At 46.2% G+C, this 9,376-nt stretch overlaps 1 long non-coding RNA gene across 1 annotated transcript; it reads right to left on the reverse strand.

Moving 5' to 3' along the window:
• On the reverse strand, nucleotides 1-7,512 carry LOC147997938 (uncharacterized). The gene is made up of 2 exons (XR_015647396.1): nucleotides 7,285-7,512; nucleotides 1-1,429 (listed from the first exon to the last, which is right to left on the reverse strand). It is a non-coding gene; the product is annotated as an uncharacterized LOC147997938 (long non-coding RNA).
• Between the last annotated feature and the right edge of the window lie 1,864 nt (nucleotides 7,513-9,376).

The following is a 9,376-nucleotide window of genomic DNA, read 5'->3' on the forward strand; positions in this document are numbered from 1 at the left end:
CAAAGGCGAGGTTTATTACGGAGACCTATTACAGAGATCTCCGGGCCGACACGTATCCCACGCAGGAGACAGAGGTGTCGGCCCCCAAACTCAAAAGTCAGAGGGTTATATAGAGAAGGCTAGGGGGTTTTGGCGTGGTTACATACAATTGGCTCATTCAAACATAGCAGTGAGAACAAAGCAGAAAGAGTACGTGTTAGAAGTCAGGGGCTTATCAGGGTCTGGAGGATGGCCCTGAGTGAGCTGGGGGGAGATGTCTTCCTGCCAGACGTCCCATGAATCAGTCCCATTAACTCAGGCTGGTTCCTGCATTCCTTTTCTTTATGGCTTGTCAGTCCTGCCTGAACAGTGTTTCCTGTGCTCCTTTATCTTTATGGCCTGCTAGTCTTGGCTGCAGGGCTTAGCCCTGGGTCTGTGGCCTTTTGGGGTTTATTTTTTTAATTTTTATATTTATAAACCTAGAATTCGTATAATTTTCTTTTCATTCCCGTCTTCTCCTATTAAATAATTCTAATCTTAGAATTTTGATATCAAGTCTTATTTGGTCTCACCAGTTGTCCTAACTGACTGGTACTGTTGTCTCACAACCATCAACCGCACAGCACCCACTCAATTTTTAACAAAAGCAATTAACCTGTTTGTCACGCAGGAGCCAAAAACTAAAACCAAGAAAATTATTAATAATGGCCCAGCTGTAGCAGAGTGTAGGGTAGTCATCCAGGGAGATCTACTAAACTAGCTCTCGAACCATCTCTGATGTGTTTTCCTGTCTGTCTTTTGTCTAACCTTTTTTTAAGTTTATTTATGGAGTCTTTAATTATTCCTGAATGGTCTGTATAGAAGCAACATTTTTCTTTCAGTATAGCACACAGACTCCTTCTTTAAGGAATATCAGGTCTAATCTTTTCTTATTTTGAAGGACTACCTCTGAGAGGGAGGTTAGGTATTCTTGGAGGTCAGCTAAAAAGTCTTTGGCATCAGGATTCTATCTGGACACTATCTAAACCTATACACCAAGGTCATTACTGTCTTTCAGAACTTTTAAACTTATACAGGTAGTGATCCCTGAGGCACAGTCCCAAGAAGTGTTAGGAGTATTAACATATGTAATGTTACATCATTTGTAATAGAAATCAAGCCTATCCCCCCACCTATCTCGATGGAACCCAGGGCAAACATGTTGAGTGTCCCTCTAAGTCTCAGCTCTCAGCCCCAACAGCTAGTACACGGCTGGTGAGGGCTGAGAATTGACAGCTGTCAGGGTGGTCAGCAGCACCAGGTATGGTCCTTTCCAGCGAGGCTCGAGTGTCTGGGCTCAGTGTAGCTGCTTCCGACCTGGAACTGATGGGATGTCTCAGGGGTCTCCGGGGCATAGGCTGCTGTCAGCTGTGAGCAGATTTCTTTCTGTATCACCTGTAGGTCTTTTAGCCTGGCACACAAATCATTATTACTATGGCACTATGACATGTTGGTTCAGTAACATCATCTAATATAGTCAGGGGAGCTGAGGCCCCATATAAGATCTCAAAGGGGGTACGGCTGAATTTGGAAGGGGTATTTCTTGCTCTGAAGAGAGCAGGAGGGAAGGAGTGTCACCCAGTCTGTGCCAGTCTCCATAGTCAATTTGTTTAGGGTCTCTTTTAGAGTTCTATTTATTTACTCTACCTGTCCTGAACTTTGAGGTCTGTAAATATAATGTAATTTCTAATCGACCTCTAAATACTTGGCCACACCCTGGCTTACCTTGGCAATGAAAGTAGGACCATTGTCTGACCAGATTACCTTGGGCATTCCAGACCTGGGGAAGATTTCTTTCAGTATCTTCTTGATGATTGTAGAGGCCGTCTCTCGTTTGGTGAGGAAAGCTTCTATCTATTCCTGAAAAAGTATCTACAAGCACTAGGAGATACTTGTGATTATATTTTTTTGGTTTTATCTCAGTGAAGTTCACTTCGACTTTTCACTAAACTCTCTAGGTCTCTTTGCCCTGTTTGCTTGTTAAGCATTTACTTATTGACATATCTTATACTTTTTACTGTCTCTCTTGGCTAAAATCTTTTTTTTTTTTTTTTTTTTTCGGAGCTGGGGACCGAACCCAGGGCCTTGCGCTTCCTAGGTAAGCGCTCTACCACTGAGCTAAATCCCCAGCCCCTTGGCTAAAATCTTAAAGTCTATTATATATATTTTAACTATTTGGACAAACTTCTTATCTCTTAAATGAGTCCATTTCTTAATTTGGCAAAGTGAGTCTTTTGTTTGTTCTTTGGGGGGTATAGCTTTCTCCCCAAGTGTGTCATTGTCCTTTTATCTTTTAAACAACTTGGGCCTTTTCTTCTGTTGTACATTCTAAGTGAGGCCATCCCTTAGTCCAATCTCAGTTCCCAGTGGCTGTCTCTTGTAGGCCTGTAACCAGGATAGGCTCCTGTATAACCATTTCTCGAGCCACTTTATCTGTTTTGTTACTGTCCCATGTCACTGAATCTCTTTCCTCCTGATATCCTAAGCAATGAATAGTACTCACAGTTGTTGGCTTCATCAGGGCATCTAAGAGATGGCAAAGACATCTGTGGCGCTGATGTGCTGGGGGGGTTGGGGTTCAGCCATTCTAGATGACATTGTGTTGTCCACCATGGCAGCACCCACTTGTCTCTGACCTTCATTCATGAAGAGAACTGTTCCCGTCTGTGGACAAGGTCCTCGGCTTTCAGCAGGGGTCAATCAGCCAGTCGCAGAGGTCTTTCCTCCACCCATGTGCTTCTGTCAGTGTTTGACACTCGTGCTGTGGTGGCTCCAGGTCCGGATTGGGCAGCAAGGTGACCAGATTGTCCCCAACCGGTGGAGAATCTAGTCCATGGCAGCTGACCAGTGGTCCCATCTTTAGGGACACTCTATCCAAAGGCAAAACATCAGCCACTCTATCACAGTTTAAGTCCTGGATTGGGTGATAATTGTTAGTGCCCGGCTGGCAGGAGTGATGTGTTTCAGGCCGAAAAGCACTAAGCCACACATCTCCCAGCATCAGGTACTGGTGCACTGAGACAGGTCTTAAGCTCCACATTTATAGTCTGTAGATATGCATACACCTGGCCTCACCCAGCCATTTTAGCCCACGTAAGCCATTTTGGAGAACAGTTTTCTCATGAGCAAGGGATAGGGGCAGTCAGGGATGACCATGAATTAGTGGGTGGGTTACCCGGCCCACGCCAAGGTCCACTGTTCTTCGGGCAGTCCATAAGTATTGTTCGTTGTCAGTAGCTCTTTGTACTCAAGGTCTTTGGATATTGGCCCACTGGGGGGCATAGGAGCACAGAGCATTGGGTCCCTGTATCCACAAAACAACTGGGCGGGCTTCCCTTCTATCTCTGTGTATAACCAGCACCAAGAGGCTCTCCAGTGTCCCCTCTTGTTCTTTCTGGGGCAGTCCCTGACCCAATGTCCTTTTTTTTCGTATTAGGCACACTGATCTTTAGCCAGGAATTCTCTTCTGTTGCCAGGTACTATCTTCCTAGGTTCCCTAACTACTGTGGCCAGTATATGTTCCTCTCTTGTCTTTTATCTCTCTTTAGCTCTTTAACTTCTTTTTCTTTTTGTCTCTTTTCTTCCCTAGCTTTCTGTTCTTTTTTACCTCTTTCTTTTTTAACCTTACTTTCTCTGTAACTTATACTAACTCTCAGCAACTTAGCCCTTTAAATTTTTGTAACTTTTTCTTTATATCCTTTTTTTTATCTTAGCCAGATTGGTGGGGCATTTTCTAGCCCCTCAGAGACCCACCCTTGGAGCCTGGCAGCAGACCTGGCACTCCCTACCTTTAGGTGTCTGAAGAGAGCAGGCAGAAGTGAGGGCCTTCTATCCATCTCTGGAACACTTTTTCTGGCCTCTAGTAGGATTCCGTCTTTCCTCGGTGGTAAAGGAGACCTGTAACAGTTACTAACAAGCATCTTAAATGGGATGGTGAGAAAACAAGGGAATCTTGAGAATAGAGGTCCACTGAAGAGGGCAAACAGCATTTAGTCACACAGCTAAGCCAGGAGGCTTTTTTGGGACAAAAAGACCTTGTGTCTGTGAAACAGAAAAGTGAGCAGAGGGGCAGCCTATCTGTTACCGGTTGTCTCTCTGGACTTAGATTTTCCCTTAAGGAGTACTTTTTTTTAGTGCCAGCTCAGTGGCTTTATCGCTTAAGAGACCCATCCTCTAAATGGCACTAGGCTTCCAGTAAGAACTAATAACAAAAGGATGGAGAGACGTTAGAACCTGGGTGTTAGATACTAAGCAGCTGACAAAAGAATTGTAACCAGTTCACCTGGGGCTTTCAGGACCTCAGTAGCAGCCCTTTACCAAACTTTCTCAGTGGGCTAAAGGCCCATTGAAAAGAAAACATTAATCCTGACCTTGGCCACAGCCAAAGCCTGAATTTTAAATTCTGACTGGCAAAACAAAACAAAGTTCTTCACCGTTTGTAGTAGATTTTTTGAAACTATTTTAGGGGCTTCTCTGTCCCCCAAACTGGGACATTTCGACCACAGGGGCAGGAACTGGCTGCTGTGGGGATAGGATCAAAGGCATTCTCCATGTTAATGATGACCAGTGAGAAAAGTAATTTAATGCTGGAGACTGGCTCCTCTCTTGGAATAGGGCCAGCAGATAAGGCAGGCTCCTTAAAGAACTTCTCTTAATGAGCACCCTCTTTCTGTGAGCAAGAGTTGAAGGTCTGGTCACTAAAAGCAGAAATTCCTTTCTTGTTCTTGTTTTTCTTAGAGTCCTCCCCCACCTCACTCTCAGCCTTTTTAGATCATTCTTCATGTAGCATTTCTAACACAGCCTGTCCCTTTTTTATAGCCTGTTGACAGCATTTCTGATCTTTTAGGCAGCTATGCACTAAGTGCCATACCGGCTGAAACTCCGCCTTTAAGAATCCTTGCTCTCAAGCAAAATTTAAATCTTTTTCTAGTTTATCTCAGCTGTCCATCGTGAGATTCCCAGAGATGGCGAACCAAGGTGTAGTAATTCACTAAGAAATCTCTCTATAGTGTTTCTTTTTACCTTAAGCCTTTTCCTTTTAAACAGCTCCTGAAGAGCCAGAAAAATTGGGTGAGACTTGAGAAGTCCCCATGCTCTTTGTAGCAGCTCCGCAGCTTATTTCGCTCCCCCCTACTGTGTGTTGCGAGCACAAGCACAGATAAAACACTATGTTTTAAAAAATTAACGTTGGCTATCAACCAACACACCGCCACTTGGAGCGGGGTCCATAAAATTAAGTTTCTTACTCACTATACTTGTTTTATACCGGAGGCCTAATCTGGGGAACTTTTTTATTTATGAGAGGTTTTGTCCTCAAGGTTTTTGTTAATGTCTGTTTACACAACTGTTAACAGCAGCTAGGCTGATCAAGGGGAGTAAAGGGAGGGGCCTCTCTCCTTGGGGAGGAGGCTCAAGAGAGAAAGACAAAACTCCTTGGCAGAAAACAATTTCTCTCAAGCAAATTATTTTTAACTTTTAACTTAAGCACCAAGAGGACCAAGTAAAACTCTATGACGAACAAAGCAAACAGTTTCATGATTTCAAACACAGTCGTCAGTCCAAGATTTTAAACACAGTCGTCAGTCCAAGATTTTAAACACAGTCGTCAGTCTAAATTTAAAAACGAAACAAAAGCCAAAAAGACACTCGACAATACCACAGAAAACAAACCAGACAAACAATATCAAGACAAAGCATCTTATAACCAATTTTCACAGATGCCTGGTACCTTCAGTACCTGGCCCAAACTGCAGCTTAACCTTAGCTGCTTCTGGGATACCAAACACAGAAACAGAATACAGACAACAGACACTAACACGTATTCCACTTCCACTCTCTAAGCACTGACCAGAGTGAGACTCCACGTCCACTCTCTAAGCACTGACCAGAGTGAGACTCCACGTCCACTCTCTAAGCACTGACCAGAGTGAGACTCCACGTCCACTCTCTAAGTACTGACCAGAGTGAGACTCCACGTCTACTCTCTAAGCACTGACCAGAGTGAGACTCCACGTCCACTCTCTAAGCACTGACCAGAGACTCCACGTCCACTCTCTAAGCACTGACCAGAGTGAGACTCCACGTCTACTCTCTAAGTACTGACCAGAGTGAGACTCCACGTCCACTCTCTAAGCACTGACCAGAGTGAGACTCCACGTCCACTCTCTAAGTACTGACCAGAGTGAGACTCCACGTCCACTCTCTAAGTACTGACCAGAGTGAGACTCCACGTCCACTCTCTAAGTACTGACCAGAGTGAGACTCCACGTCTACTCTCTAAGTACTGACCAGAGTGAGACTCCACGTCCACTCTCTAAGCACTGACCAGAGTGAGACTCCACGTCTACTCTCTAAGTACTGACCAGAGTGAGACTCCACGTCTACTCTCTAAGTACTGACCAGAGTGAGACTCCACGTCCACTCTCTAAGTACTGACCAGAGTGAGATTTTACTTCCACTCTCTAAGCACTGACCAGAGTGAGACTCCACGTCCACTCTCTAAGTACTGACCAGAGTGAGACTCCACGTCCACTCTCTAAGTACTGACCAGAGTGAGATTTTACTTCCACTCTCTAAGCACTGACCAGAGTGAGACTCCACGTCCACTCTCTAAGCACTGACCAGAGTGAGACTCCACGTCCACTCTCTAAGTACTGACCAGAGTGAGACTCCACGTCTACTCTCTAAGTACTGACCAGAGTGAGACTCCACGTCCACTCTCTAAGTACTGACCAGAGTGAGACTCCACGTCCACTCTCTAAGCACTGACCAGAGTGAGACTCCACGTCCACTCTCTAAGTACTGACCAGAGTGAGACTCCACGTCCACTCTCTAAGTACTGACCAGAGTGAGATTTTACTTCCACTCTCTAAGCACTGACCAGAGTGAGACTCCACGTCCACTCTCTAAGTACTGACCAGAGTGAGACTCCACGTCCACTCTCTAAGCACTGACCAGAGTGAGACTCCACGTCCACTCTCTAAGCACTGACCAGAGTGAGACTCCACGTCCACTCTCTAAGCACTGACCAGAGTGAGACTCCACGTCCACTCTCTAAGCACTGACCAGAGTGAGACTCCACGTCCACTCTCTAAGTACTGACCAGAGTGAGACTCCACGTCCACTCTCTAAGTACTGACCAGAGTGAGACTTCACCGGTACCGAGACACACACATATACACACACGGCGGAACCAAAACAGACAGACACAGACTGACAAATGCGGCGCCGCTCACACAGAAACACTCAGACAAACATCCAACTCACCTCCAAGGGGTCTTCGGAGTCTGGGGTGGTCGCGCAGATCCCGGACGAGCCCCCATTATGAAAGATCCCACGCAGAGAGACCCTTACTCAAGTCTTGGGAAATCGCGGACCCCAGACACAGAGAGACCATTTTGGATGTAATAAGCAAAGGCGAGGTTTATTACGGAGACCTATTACAGAGATCTCCGGGCCGACACGTATCCCACGCAGGAGACAGAGGTGTCGGCCCCCAAACTCAAAAGTCAGAGGGTTATATAGAGAAGGCTAGGGGGTTTTGGCGTGGTTACATACAATTGGCTCATTCAAACATAGCAGTGAGAACAAAGCAGAAAGAGTACGTGTTAGAAGTCAGGGGCTTATCAGGGTCTGGAGGATGGCCCTGAGTGAGCTGGGGGGAGATGTCTTCCTGCCAGACGTCCCATGAATCAGTCCCATTAACTCAGGCTGGTTCCTGCATTCCTTTTCTTTATGGCTTGTCAGTCCTGCCTGAACAGTGTTTCCTGTGCTCCTTTATCTTTATGGCCTGCTAGTCTTGGCTGCAGGGCTTAGCCCTGGGTCTGTGGCCTTTTGGGGTTTATTTTTTTAATTTTTATATTTATAAACCTAGAATTCGTATAATTTTCTTTTCAGTGTCAGCTCTAGCTGCACTACACAACAGAGGAAAGAGAGAGAGGGTTCTTGGGAGCCACCCAGAAAATGGTTCTGGGAGCAAATGGGCTGCCTACTCTAGTTCAGGCTGATATAGGTGCAGCCTTTCCTTGGACTGGACCTGACTGAGAATTTAGCAATGCTGTTAAAGAACAGGTGCCAGATTCTGATGGGCGGGGTGGGGGCTCTGAGAGGCCACCGGATAGCCCACAAATTTATGTAAGGTTAGCCAGGTGATGCAGGGAAAGAATGAGGACCCCAGGGAATATCTAGAGTTTTTTAAACCTATAGGACCTATACTGCTTTTGACCCAGAAGCCAGAGAGTAACAGTCAGCTGTGAACATGGCTTTTGTTAACCAAACTGCCCCTGACATCCTTTTGAAAGCTTCAGACACTGAATAGCTTTGTGGCCTAAAGCCAGCCTCTATTTGTCTTTGAATGGCAAGACTGGGAGAGAGGCTTCAAGGGACAACTGACATGGACACACCTGCATCAAGGATTCAGGACTGCAGGCTGTTAGCGCCACTAAAGTATTAAACTGGACAGGAGCTGATCCAATGCAGTCTCACATGAGGGTTTATTCTAGTTAAGCTAGCTCAGCCCCTCAGTTAACCTCAGGCAGGCAGGACTTCTTTTGTTGGAATAAGGGGCCCTGAGCATCTATCCAGGATTAAGCTTTACAGCAAGCAGCAAAGGGGTGGGGGGAGCAGATAAGTGTGCAAGCATCTAAATTGGAAAGATACTAAGGCCTTTAGTTTAACTGGCTGGTGCTGGAGATCAAATTGTAGACTCAATTTCTATTTCTCTCTGCATTGGTGCTCATTAGGCAGTGGGGGTGAGGAGATGGGGAAGGGAGTTGGGGGCTTGTAACCTGGGGCTGCAGATCTGTTGGGGTAATAACCTGGAGCCACTGGTCTTGTTGGGGGTGTAACCTGGAGTGCAGATCTTACTGGGGTGAGCCTAGAGACTGGAGAGAGGCCCAGGTTTTGTTGGGGGTGGGGGCTGGGGCGTAACTTGGAAACTAATGCCTGTTTGAACCTGAGTTCAAACTTAGGGCAGGTTCTCTAAAATGGAGTCTGGATTTAAAAGATCTGGTCTCTGAACCTATCACCTTGGAGGAGGCACTGCCTGAGTACTTGGGTCAGCACCTGTGGGCCCACCCCCAAATAACTGTGGTCCTGTGTGTATTGCAGGGCTCCCGGCTTGGAGACATGCCAGGAGGCCGCATGAGACTCCTACAGGAACTGAGACAACTTGGCTGCCCAGTGTCTGCTAAGAAGGCAGGCCCAGCTTTGTCATCTTGAGGTCCCCTATGACTATGCATAGTCAACGGGGGCCAGCCAACATGCTGTTGGACACCTGGAAGCAAACCATCCTCAGCATCCCAGTTGCAACAACCCTAAAGCAAGTACAGGAATTTCTGGGATCTCACAGGTTTTGTAG

The sequence above is a fragment of the Rattus norvegicus genome, chromosome Y, assembly GCF_021556685.1.
Source record: "Rattus norvegicus strain SHRSP/BbbUtx chromosome Y, alternate assembly SHRSP_T2T, whole genome shotgun sequence".
Taxonomy (NCBI): domain Eukaryota; kingdom Metazoa; phylum Chordata; class Mammalia; order Rodentia; family Muridae; genus Rattus; species Rattus norvegicus.